The sequence below is a fragment of the Aptenodytes patagonicus genome, chromosome 5 (assembly GCF_965638725.1).
Source record: "Aptenodytes patagonicus chromosome 5, bAptPat1.pri.cur, whole genome shotgun sequence".
Classification (NCBI taxonomy): Eukaryota; Metazoa; Chordata; class Aves; order Sphenisciformes; family Spheniscidae; genus Aptenodytes; species Aptenodytes patagonicus.
The window spans coordinates 32,859,448-32,872,582 of record NC_134953.1 but is presented as its reverse complement, the minus strand read 5'-3'; the positions used below and the strand labels follow the sequence as shown (position 1 = coordinate 32,872,582).

General features: G+C 40.3%; 1 protein-coding gene across 22 annotated transcripts in view; it reads right to left on the bottom strand.

Annotated features, from left to right (window-relative positions):
- JAKMIP3 (Janus kinase and microtubule interacting protein 3) overlaps positions 1-6,112 on the bottom strand; it is a 94,192-nt gene extending 88,080 nt beyond the window's left edge. For 21 of the 22 annotated variants that reach the window (XM_076339256.1, XM_076339254.1, XM_076339250.1 and 18 more), the window contains exon 1: positions 5,996-6,112. The gene's annotated coding sequence lies outside the window, so the exon portion shown is untranslated. Of the gene's footprint in view, positions 1-5,674; positions 5,898-5,995 lie in introns of those variants that run through there. The other variant, XM_076339255.1, reaches the window with a different exon arrangement.
- Between the last annotated feature and the right edge of the window lie 7,023 nt (positions 6,113-13,135).

Sequence of the window (13,135 nt, the reverse complement as noted above, 5' to 3'; positions counted from 1 at the left end):
GCTTGCAAACCAGCAAAGTCCAAAGCTTTGGCCATGATGGTTTTGTCCCTATGAATCTCATAAACAGGTACGTGCAGTATGTGGCATTGGAATTTCTGCATGTGCAAATCCAGGAACCAGCCACGTGTTCAGGAAAGCTTGGGAAAAGGAGAGACAACTAAACCAAAATACCTCCCTTTGTTTCAAGAACTTGTTTTGTTTTTTCTCTAATTGTGCTGCTAAATGTTGCTATCTGTGATCTCAGGAGATAAAAACCAGCCTTTACTATACTTTTTAAAGTGAACGAGTCTTTCTCAATACCTAACCCATGGTTATTTAAGCTGTTCAACAACAAGTGCTAAATGAATTTACAGTCTATATTTTGGAGCAGGAAAAAAATAAGCCAGCAGGTGAAAAGTACAGAAGCAGAACAGCCCAGTGTCTGATGGGGTAATAAGCACAGCGAGCCTCTCCCTGCCCCCTTCACAACCTCTGTGGGCAAACCCAAACAGCGCCTGATAAAGCCTTGCATAAAATACTGAGAAAAAGGAAGACACAAGTAAAAGCTGAAAGTGTCAAAATGTATAACGAATCCTTCTGCAAGGAACATAAATAATAAATCATTCACTCCGGCATGACAAGACTGCCTTAGCGCTCCAGGTCCAGAACCTGCAGGCACCCACTAGAGCAAAGGGAAGTCTCCCGCGGCTCCTGGCAGCGCTCTGAGTTATGGCCATTGCGAGCCAACATCTTTGTGGAAATATCAGATGTTTGTTTACACAAACAAAATTAATAATGTTGCCTTCAAGGACAACTGGTAAAATAGATAGCTTATGTAGTAAAAAGTTGTGATCCACCAGTAAAGTACGTTTTTAAGGAGCCATTCAAAACACTAGAAATCCCAATACTGCTTTGATTGGAGAGAAAAGGCTTTTAACAACTGCAAGCATTATCTGAGATAAAATGGATTAATATTGACTGTTAAGTCAGTGTGTTTTCCTTTTACTTATTATTATTATTACAGATCAAGCTAATAAATTTTCCTTTAAGACCCTTTGCATTTTTACTTTGCTAACTCCATGCAAATATTTCCTTTGCCTGTAGCTTCCTCTGACTTTTCTTTGAATGCAAACTAGAGGTCTTGAAACTTCCAGTGATCATCACACAAGTCACAGCAGCAAGACCTGACTCACTCTCATATAACGTTTACTGTCAGCAAGCTTCAACGTGCTCAGTGTATCACCCCCATTTTCCAGACAGGGCAAGGCTTTGTGGAAAGTGGGTGGAAGAGCTGAGCAATGAGTGAGGTTGCTTACACTCCTGGCACCTGCGTGTTCACAACCACGTACTCCACACTCTGCCACATTCTCCCTTAGACATTTTTTGTTGAACTGAACCATACATATAATCTGCCTTCCCATCCAACACAAAAAGCATTTCCCAAGAAATACCGTCAGGATAATCTGGCCTTTCCTAGCATGCAAGAAGTAATTAGACAATAATGAAATAATAAGTTGTGATTAATCATTTTATTTTGCTAACAACACAAGCAACATGTAAAGATAAAAATGCCAACAAGCATCTCATAAATCACTATGGATATTTACTGCTATGGACCAAATACTTGGTACTTGCTACCTCCTGTCTTTGAACCAGGGCAAAATTCAGATATCACATTGTGGTACACAAATTCCTGCAATTCTCCCAAGTGACAAAGGCTGTGACTATAAATTACTGTCTACTTCAACATACAAACATGACCATATCAACTGTATTTAGGGAACTTTTTTTCCTATTTATGTGAAAATCTGAAACTTAGCCTTTGAGGCAAAGAAAAATCCGTGCTTTGGATGGTTATATTAGATTTCTACTATGCCTTCAAGTTTCTCATTAACTTTTTTTGCTGATATTTCTTTTCAGATAGAGTAAGCAAATATCACATACAAGAATGAACCCTGTATCTATAAAAAGCCAACATTATGGAACATTTTGATGGAACATCAAAATCTAGTGTTATTCTATGGCGTGAGCACCAGTTACTGGTTGGAAAACACCTTTTGATTTAGTTTTATCCAAAAGGAATCCAGATTGTGGATGCTGAGACCATACCATCATGCAAACCAAAGTGCAAATGGGTATCATCAAGAGATTTGCTTTAAAAGCACTGTCCTCATCCAAACTATTCTTATAATAAACCATGGCTAGAATTCATTTGTTATGGAGGCAGCCAGAAAAGTAATCCAATAGCAAATGAATGAAATAATTCTTTTAGTGTAGAGTTACTTAAAATGAAAAATGTAGCAAAAACTTTTCAGGAGGCCCATGGGAATATTAGTGTAAGAGTCCTACTAGAAGTTAGCGCAAATCAGTAAATCTTCAGAAACTTGAGTCATTTAGCAAGGTTCTTCCTCTGGGCATATCCTGAGTCCCTGAAGTCAGTAAGATTTCTGACATTGACTTGGTGGCATCAGAATCAGGCCTTTTGTGTGCAATGTCTTTTTTAATTAAACACCGTTAATACGGAGTTTGTTTCAGATTTACATCCCATTAAAATATAGTAAGTGCCATCTGGAGTTCATTAATGCTGTTCTTTACCTACAGTATGTGCCAGGGGACACATGTATTATGCAACGAAGGGTCATGCAAGACAAAACAGAGCAGTCAGCAAAAAGATGAGAAGTCTTTTTGGTATTAAAAGCCCAAGGTGAATCAATTCCATCTATCTGATTTTCAAAGGGTTGAAATAGAGGAATCAGGATTGCCGCAGACTGATGGCCAGTCTGAACAGCATCTCACACCACAGCAGTCTTGCACAGCTAACAGTTTGCTTTGCAATCAATACCAACCTACTTCCAGAAGAGTAAATTCTGGCTATGAACTATGACAAAATCAGCCTTGTGCAATATCTGACATCATTTGGGCAGCAGTTTTGCAGACCAGATGCAGGTTTCACTTAATCCTGGGACACCTCATCCCAGTTAGTCTGGGAAAGCTCAGGGGGCATCGCCCTCCTTTGAATCTCAGACCCGCAGCCAGCATCACCAAGCAGCCAGGCATCCCAGCTGTGTTATGAAATGGCAGCTGAGCCTGGAACCAACAAGAGGAGAAAATGAGAACCCAGAAACATTAGTTAAAAGGATAGAAAATACACATTCTGCATGTTAAACTGCCTCTTTTTTTCACCCGAGCTCCATGAAAAATAAGGTCCCCATTTGTACATGACCTTGTCAAGGTCAAATGACCGTGGCACCAGTGGAATAACTCAAAAAAGCCACACAACAGGATATCTATTAGGCTTAAAGAAAGACAACACTCCACACCCTGCCACTTGTGTGTGTGTTTGAGGAAACAAATTTTGTCCTCCAGACATTTTCTCAAGCCTTTCCGAACTATTTCTCCTCAGACACTACCTCTGCTTTTACGGAGTACAAAAGGGAGGGTCACGCTGGAGGATATAGGAAGCTACACAGATAGAATTTATTGAACCTACATCTTGATTCTGCATCATCAGTGAATAACAAATCCCTAATCACGTGTTCCTGGAAATAATGATTCATGGATTTGCATTGAACTGAATAGTTTTTTAAAAGTCTACAAGGATATCATTCTCCATTAGAATAGTTTCTACAGAACTATATTAAATTCCTGAGATCTTTTGGGGTTTTAGGTCTATTTGACTACAAAGCACTTGGCTGTAAGTGCCAAAGGAAAATCAGGGAATTACCTGTCTTGGTTAGATGGCTGGTAGAAATTGCTTAGTATTTTGCCACTGATAATAGCCAACACTTGATGCTCTAGGGACAAGTAAGCTCCCCTTTTCCTTCGCGTGCAGATAGATGCTACTAGCCAGTTGTGGTCAAATAAAGATAGGATTACAGGAATGATTTAATTTGGAAGTCTGAAGTATTGGCTAATATTTGGCTGCTTTTGCCATAACATATATTAGTACAAATGCTGTTATCTGTCTTAAAATTACTCGGTCCTGTTAGAGTCTCACAACCAGAGTAGTTGGATGGAATAGCTTTATGTTCAAATCCTGCACCCCAGTCAATTGGTTTGTGTAAAATTTTTAGAACCTTTTTTTTTTAATTTTTGCATTTAAACTGAACCTCTGCTGTTGATTATACATGGAGAGCTGCACTGGAGAAGGTAATAAACTTAGAAGACATGTTTTAAAGGAAAGTGTTAAAAGGCCTTCACTTGTTAACATTCATTTGCTGACACTATTTTGAATTTGAGTTATCTGCAATAAAAGGTAATATTTCAGAGATGCATTTTGGGGAAAAAAGTGAAGTTTTATTCTTCATATAAATTGTCAGTGCACTTGGAAACTTTCTGAAACTTTACCAAGTAGGAGGTGTTGACAATTGTCACTTTCAGAGCATATAATAAGGGGAAGATTTATAGGCACACAGTTCCACAAATATATTCAAGACTAGAATTTTTCAAGACAACCAATGGGCCTTGAGCACATTCTTAAAAGTCATCTTAAAATGGGGTGCTATTTTTTCTATCAGGGCCCTAGTGAGAAATACAACTTTCTCTAGTCAAGGTGTTCTTGTATCCTCATACCAGTGTCTTTTGCCTTTTAATTCACCACTACAAAAGTTAAACTTTCTACCAGTCTGATATTCCCAGGTGAAGAACAAGCAGTTACTAGTCAGAAAGCCGACAAGAGCCAATACAAAATAGACAGAAAGTCCACTGCAAAAGTAAAGTATTAAGACAGCCCCTACACCAAACTTTCCATTTCTGAGCATACTTTAAGCACCTACCATGCACTTAAACATACAGAGAAGAGAAACAGTGTAGAATAGGTGGTAGTTTAAGAATGCTGTATGTCAGCTGAGAGCTGCAAGTCTAGACTGACAGCAGTGAATGTCTCCTGCCAGTAAATTATTATTTTATACTACACACATTTCTCTGGAAGTATCATGATGTGAGAAATAACAGACAAAAGTCAATCTGATTCCAATGTATTTGTTTTCTAATTTCTGTCTGCATTTTAGACAGTGTCAGTAGAGGTGCAGCCACATTTACTGAAAGGAAAAGAAATCTTGATGAGATAAATGACATTTAAAACCACCAAGGGAGCAAACAGCTGGAAAAAAATGAACTTTCTTTTTTTAATCTAACAGGTTAAACAGCACAGAATAGGAAGCAGTTCTCAAGATACGCAGTATATGCATTGGAGTTCAGAAAATAGGAAATGTCCAAATCAGTTACTCAGTGCGCACAGAAACTAGATTACTTTGTTACAGTAATCCATCATAACTTGTGTTACCCTGAAACACCAACATTCACAGCTGCAGAGGACATTTATCAACAATTACAGGCCCTGACATTTCAACTCAATGATATATGACAGAGACTCTATGAAGATCCTGACAAATAAATGGAACAGGAAGGTGCAGCCCACTTGACCAATGAAAGGCAGAGACATTATCTTCGAAGGGCTTGCTGGCATCCTAAAGCAAAGCTGTTGAAAATCAGAGCTATGTTTATTAGTCACACCAAAGAGAAACTAGGTATTAAGGGGGAAAAAAAATCCCAAACCTAGAATGCAAAACAGGACATTGAAAATGGATTATACAAAGCCTTTAGGTAGTAGATGATTCATATGTAACATAGAGAGATATATATAGCACACATTATGTACATATTTATATATGCATAAACACATACAGGAACTAACCTCACAGGCATGCTCCATCATGATGCACACTGCTTGTCTGCTTTACCTGAGGATAGTACCATTCCTTGTATGCAGTGCACTTCATTTTAAAACCTGTAGGCTGTTCCTAGCAGACAGATTTAAAAGGATTTTTACGATTCACGCTGCAAAAGGCTAAAAAAAAAAATATCCATCCCTGCTGCATAAGATTATATTTTCCATCTCTATCCTCTGAATAGTGGAATCAGATGAGAAATGATTCATCAATCAGTCCGGGGAAGCATTTAGAGGGCAGAGAAGAAAAAGAAAAAAAAAATCAACCATACAGTAAAATCTGCTCACCATGTACACACCCCCAAAGTGAAGAATCAGACCAGCCTAACTGAGGAGAAGCTAAAGATGAATTTCACAAGAAGGCTGCAGTTGCTGGGTGATGCACTGTAAATCCTGCTCCCTCCAGGGAGAATGAGCTCATTGCGAAGATCCAGCAGCCGCCCCTCAGCCATTGCAGTGTCACTGCAGCTTGCAGCTGAGTGCAGGCACGTCATCACACGAGCTCCCTGAAAACTGAAAGCCCTCCCTTTCAGAAATCTAAGTCAAGCATGGTGGTATAAAACCAGCTCACCTCCAACACAGACTGAGGTCCCCTTGTACCTGGATGCTGCTGGAAGGACTTGCATTTTCAACTTAATTATTAAGCCAAAGATTTCCATCCAGCACAGACTGAATCTGAACTGAACTCCTCCTGAAGCAGGGGCTAAATTACTGAAAAGGGCAGAGAAGATTTGAAGGATATTTGGGTTTAAAAATAGCTAGCAGCCTTTGCACTTGCTCCTAGCAAAGGAGGTGGAACCAAGTTATATGGAAATCCTTACATGTGTAAGTGCAGGGCCAGGCATTGGAGCTTATCTCTTACAGGAATGTCATTACTGAATAACCCCCTACTCTGAAATTATGTGGAAACGGTAATATGGTGGAAAAAAGGCAGGTGTCTTTACAAACTCCTATAAGGTATGATTTGAGAATTGAAGCACTGCAGATAGGAAAAGCGTATCTTTAATACCCTAGCTTGCTGTCTCTCACTACTTTTCATAACTGGAAAATTATTCATTTTCAATATTCAAACTCACCACACTGAAAATTCCCCTTTACGTCAGAACTGAATAACAAATACAGATAAAATGAATGTATTTGGTTACAAGATACTTATAACAGCCCCACACTGCAAAATTATCTAGAAGTAAAGAGGATATGGGGCCTATTTATTTTTCATATCTTCCTGACAGTGAAGACTGGGAACCATTCCCAGTGAATGTCAGTGAACTGCTGACAGGCATGACAGAGTGATCTGAGCACAGGACTGGAAAGCAGAAACCTACCCTGAAGTATATTCTCAGTTTTTAGAAAGGAGGGTATGTTTTTTTTCCCCCTTAAAGAATACCTAGCTATCTGGAACTTTCAATTTAAAAACCTGGTTTTCCCCAAGTCCAAAGCCCCTGACTCTGTGCAGCACCTGAATGTAAAGCCAAGAAATGTGTGCAACTTCTAACTAGATTCCTACAAACTTGTTCCTATTTTTGTGGTTAACCACTGCTGTATTTCTCATGCCCTCTCCCCCTGTTCTGCAGTTTAATTATCCTCTGACAAAGGTACATGTAGTGGCACTTTGAGAAAACCTTTAGAACAAAATTTGTTTACTTCACAGGAACACCTAGAAAAACAAAAATATGACAAAATTTCTAGTGATAGGAAGCTGCAAGGACAGAATCTCTTTGGTTTTTGCTATCAAAGTCAGACTCAAAATTTTCCTTTTTTCTGTCCATCCATACTGTGCTGCATGATGTGAAACAGTAATACTACTCACAGACACGGACTCCTCATTTACAGGGGTGGTTTTTCCTAAGCCCCAGTCTTGGCTGCTTATCTGAAACTTTCTGCCTCTTTGGCGTCCCACTGAAGTCAGTAAGTCTCTGTGGGAATACAACGCCAGTCTGCAAGAGACATTGCAGGATCAGTGCCTCAATCTACAAACACAGAGCTACTCAATTTAGTGTCAAACACAGGCAAAGGTGCACTACCAACTCCAGAAATCTGTCTTCAGCTTTGACAAAAACTCAGCACTTTTTCTTGCTCCTTTATCACACAAATACTTTTTAAAATTAGATCACCTCGCTACAGCTCAGTCCACTCCACGATGAGCAGACCACCAAAACACACACGTTCCAGCCAGTTCCCCAGTTTAACCAAGGAACCATCTCCCTCAAGATGCAAGGATTGGCTGTGGCTCTGACAAGAGCTGTGCAAACAATAGCTTTTGAACCGTTGGATAAATAAAACGATTTGCTATTTTTAGAGTTGAATTGCAACATTTTGTGGGAGTTTGTAAGTAAAACAAATAACATTGAATGCAGTGTTGTAAGTGATATAAAACAAGAGGCCATCGTTAGTTTACATCACTCAAAGAATCGGTTTTTGTTTTTCAGCTGGCAAGTGCTAGGGAAAAAGCATTCTTCTAGCAATTTCCATTTACTGAGCTGTATCCACCGCAGGCTTGTCCAAAGCACTCCACTGCACAGTGCTCTATCACGCAGAACAAAAATGTTAATGATCTTTAAAAACCTGAAGTAAATAAAAGCTGAAAAAAATTTTGTGCTCCACTTTTCTGAGTTTGAAAAGCAAGCCGACAGAAGTCTGTTTTTTGTTTTAAACATTCTGATTTCTGTCTTTTTCAGCTATCTCAGCACACAGTTTACAACTTATCTGTAATACAGATCAGCAGGTCAGCCAGATGATTTTACACGTAGCACTCTGTGCAGCTATCTACAGAAACTGGGCATGAATCTTTTCATCAGCCTCTTAGTAATTGCTAGAGACAAATGTGAAAGACACTGTACAAAACACACAGCAGAGCCCTGGGGTTGCGGTAGTTATGCCAGAGGCAGCTTTTTTTTTTTTTAACTCTTCAGATGGAACGAAATGAAACATTCTTAGTCAAGAAAATACTGCGATGAGATCTTGAGGTAAAGGGTATTAAGCAATGCTTTGATGACCAGGGACAATGCTCTGCTGAAGAATACGCAGATGGCAGGAGCAATAGACGGCCACATTCGCTCCAGATCCTGTTCTGCAGGAGATTGCTTTGCACCTCATCCTCTGGAGCAGAATAACGACACCTCAGGGCTACAGCCAGATAAAAGATGTCCTGAGAGAGACCTTCTTTGCTTGTCTTTCAGGAAAGCTTCGATCTGTGTTTCTAATGTCAAACCTGGTTCTATGACCATCTTTTAGAAATAAGAGGATATTTCTGAGTCTTAATGGTAGAGTATCCATTTGAATATCTAAAATAAATTAAATCTTACTTACAGTCAGTGTGTCCTGTTTCCTGCACCTGTCCAGGCTGCAAAGCCAACTGATGATTCTGTAAGGAATGAATGATACTAATGATCAGATTTTTGTCACTGGGCCATCAGAAATTGCTGTAAGAAAGAAATAACACATAGAAAAGAGACCAGCATATGCAAGAAACAGTGATGCATGCTCATAAATTAAACTTGAAGAAATTGAATCTCACAAAAAAGTAACAAGATTGGCCCAAATAGAAGACTCGGGCTCTTTTGCACCCAAGTCTTGGTTTTATTTTACCTGTAAGAGGATCTCATTTCCTCTGTCCTCTACCTCTGTAGTGCAAATGCCTTTTAAAACTGAACATTAAAAATTATACAAAAGGAAACTTCTGTGTTCATTTAGTTTCTCCCAAATCCTGATGGACTGGGGAGATGTTATTTTACTCCTCTCTGCTTCCTTCATTACTCATAAGGTGTATGTCCCATTCACAGTCTCCCTGCCTGATCCCACGAGCTCAGCCGACTCTAGGGCTGCCAGAAGAAATGCACAAAATTAGGGTCCTCACCAGCAGCTTTCAGAACTGGTGACATTTGTGGCTGCCATATTGTTGGGGGCTTCAGGGGTGGCGGGGAGCAGGGCTGAGGTGCGGAGGCAGGCTCTGGCTCAGGTCATGCCATCCCAGAGGCAGCTCAGGGGCTCCCCAGAAGCACCTAACGGCTTGCGCCCAACAGTTTGATCAATCTTATCTGCTTCTAAGCTAATATAAGCCAATTTAAGAGTGTCTACATAAGACTCTTCCCATTTAAATCAGTTTAGAAATACATTTGCTTAAAGTGGTATGATTATCATGTGTAGACCTAACCCCTAATTCCTCCCTTTCTTTTGACTGTATATTAAATCAGATCATTAAATTCACTGTGTCAAGATTGTTTTGATTTTTAAATCTCAGATATAAAGAAGTCAAACCAATAGACTATGTGTATCTGTTAGATCTCCTCATGTCAACAGCCTGGATAAGCATGAGCAGCTCAGAAACGAGTATCTGAGAACAGTTTGGTAGTTGATGATGAACATTCCCAGAAATGCACAGCATAAAAATATACATACTGGTTTGGTTTCCAGAGGCAGCCAGGAAGGTTAATAACTAAGCCATTGATGTGAAAAAAAAAAAGACAAAACCAGGTAGTTTTCAGATTTCATCAGCTTTTAAGGACCTGTGTTTTGCACAGGTGAGCAAGATGGCAGTACCATGCCACCGGAGAGGATGAAAGCAGTGAGCTTCATCTCTTGTGTTGTGCGGAGTGATGTCACCATCTGAAGCGATATAGGCACGTTCTCCCAAATCAGTCCTGAGACTGCCCTCTGGTTGCACCTATCTTGCACTGTATCCATCATAAAGTTGGTAGAGATGACTTTGATTTATATCAATAAGAAACCAAAGAAACTTAAATCAATATTATCCATTTTTAAACTAATTTAAGTTTATAGTCAGTTTGGGATTACAAAGAGTTTTTGTGTAATGTCTAAAATAATTGTTCCTCACAACTGTTGCAAGCTGCCACATCAGTACAAAAACAAATGGTTAAACTAAACACAAAGTTGAAGTTGTCTGACCAGCAAGCGTGGCTTCATAACTATCTAAAATATTGCTGCCTTTAGTCAATGGAGGAGGTGGGTCACTGTCTCTCATTTAAAAGGAACTAATCAATACACGATTGTTCTGTTGACATGCAAGTAAACAAAATTAAAGTGGGTTCCAACCTGAAAGAGGATCGCAGCTTAACAAATCGATAAGCTTTTAAAGATTTCATCCAATACAATTTACAATTTTCCTTGATCACAGCGGAGTGCTTTTCTAGCAATAACCAAAAAACTTTTGCCATAAAGATTTATATGAAAATAAATGCAGTCATCCAATTACTAATGAAAGATCCCAGAGGTAAGCTGTCACAGCCGTATTGTGTTATCTACTAGTATAGAAGAAGATTAACTTGACCCTGTTTTATACCTGCCTTACAGCAGAAAAGGCTTCTGGTAAATCGATTTCCTGAAGGGAAGATCAGTCAACAGAAAACAGGACAAAGAGAAAGTGACCATCAGAGATGTGTTGTGTGGTGGGGACATTTCAGTGCTGGGTGGCAGTGGAAGCACAAAGCTGTTTGCAAAGGCTACCTGGCAGAGCCCTGGCAAGCAGCACTGACAGCTGACATCTGCACAACCCACACTGCACCTTTGGCTGCCTGCCATCAAAGGATTTTCAAATTATTCTGATCTTCCTTTTTAAGGGCTAGCACTGAAGAAAGGGGCTGTCACTTCTTTTTGTCAAGGTCTGAAGCTTTTCTGAGCTTGTTCAAGTCCCCCTTGACTTGACTGGATGACCGGTCTCTCTTGCCTCTTCTCTTCCCCCGCGCCAGGTGAGCAGGGCAGGGTTGTGACAAGAAGCAACATGCCCCATCCAGTGATCATCAGGCAAAGACATGTCCATAAACCAGGTCAGAAGATCCAAATAATCTAGGAGCAGGGCTGGGAGCAGGCACAGCACCTGCAGCACTGCTCTGAACAGGAGCAAAGGCCCAGGGATGGGCTTGACCCAGACTTGGGGTCCAGGGGCGGCTGCTCAGGGTGGGGGGGCCACCAGTGCACTCAGGGTCCTGGCAGGGTCTCTGAAGACTTTATTCCAGCTCTTGGGCACAGCTATCACATTTTAGGCACTTATATATATTTATCATAACTACCTATATAATTATACCTGCTACACCTGTAATTACACCTACAGCAGTAAATTTTTCCCATTAACTTAAGATGACCAAAGTCAGAGCAGACTCTGACCCATGGTTTGCAATATTAATTATTTTTCAAAGTCAGAGAAGTGTTGACAGTGAAAATTTAGTTTTAACACTTCAGTGTTTACTACCCAAATGATACCTTTCCCAGCAATTTATGACATTTTTTCTCTTAATGTAATTAATTTTTTTAAATTCAAATCCCTTGTCTGTGATGTTTAGGGTAATGAATACTGTAAAATCATAAATGCACATTCAGGGGTTAAACATAGTGAACTTTGCCTGGTGTTTCCTTATTGGGAAATAAGTTTGCAACATTGTAACAATGCTGTTCCTTTTGTTTCAAAATAAAATCAATTTCCCCTCCTATAAAGTGGAGAAAGTGATTTTATTTTGAAACAAACCAAGTTTGACTGACACGCTCACCGGGGTGCACTTGCAAGCACCCAGCCGTGCGCCCCCAGTCTGCCCAGCGTGTAGGCACACAGGCATGTGTCCTGGTGGTCTGGCCAGAACTCCTTGCAGCAATGCAGAGGACGAGGGAGCACTGTCAAGTATTGGTACAAATATTAAATGTAGTTTTACTATGAATGAACAAAGTTCCCACTTCAGAAGAGTTGCCCCACAAGATGCACATTCTCCTTCCAGAATATTGCTGGACATCCCTTAACAAAATCTCTGTGTGTTAATGGAAGCATGTAGAGCATTGCTCCAAGTTCCCTTTTATACCTTGCCCTTTTGCTTCACCCAGCACATAGGCAATTTCATTACACTGGATACCAGCTAGATATTTCCACCATGCCAGAAAAACAGTGGGCTTGAAACTACGATGCCTTGTCTTTCTTACCTTCTCATACAGTTGCCTAATTATACAGCGCATCCTGCAGAGGGGAAAAGGTGGGCTCAGCTCCTCTCTTCTTCCCAGGAGAACAACAGGGGAGCGACTTCATCAGGAAACCCTAACAGAGCTCTATTTTTTCCCAAATTCCTCCTAGGGAAGAGCCTGTTGCTGCTGAAAACCGGTAACAGAGGAAGCCAGTTCAGAGACAATGTGATATTTGTGCTGCCGAAACAGCAACAGCCCATGGCAAATACACTGCTTCACATAGTATAAGCGCAGCACCAGAAGACAAAATACTTGTCAGGGCTTTTTGTGCTAGTAGGAGACATTGTCAGAGCACATTTCCACCTGCAATGAGTATCGTGGAGTTACTGCTGGTTCCTAGAGCGGAGGAAAGCGCTGTTCAGGCCTGCTGATTGGGGGATATCCTGTGGCTGTAAATCTCCTCCACGTAGACTTTTTTTTCGTGGGAGAAGACTGAAAAGGTGGTTGTGTCAACCGGATCACAGTTGC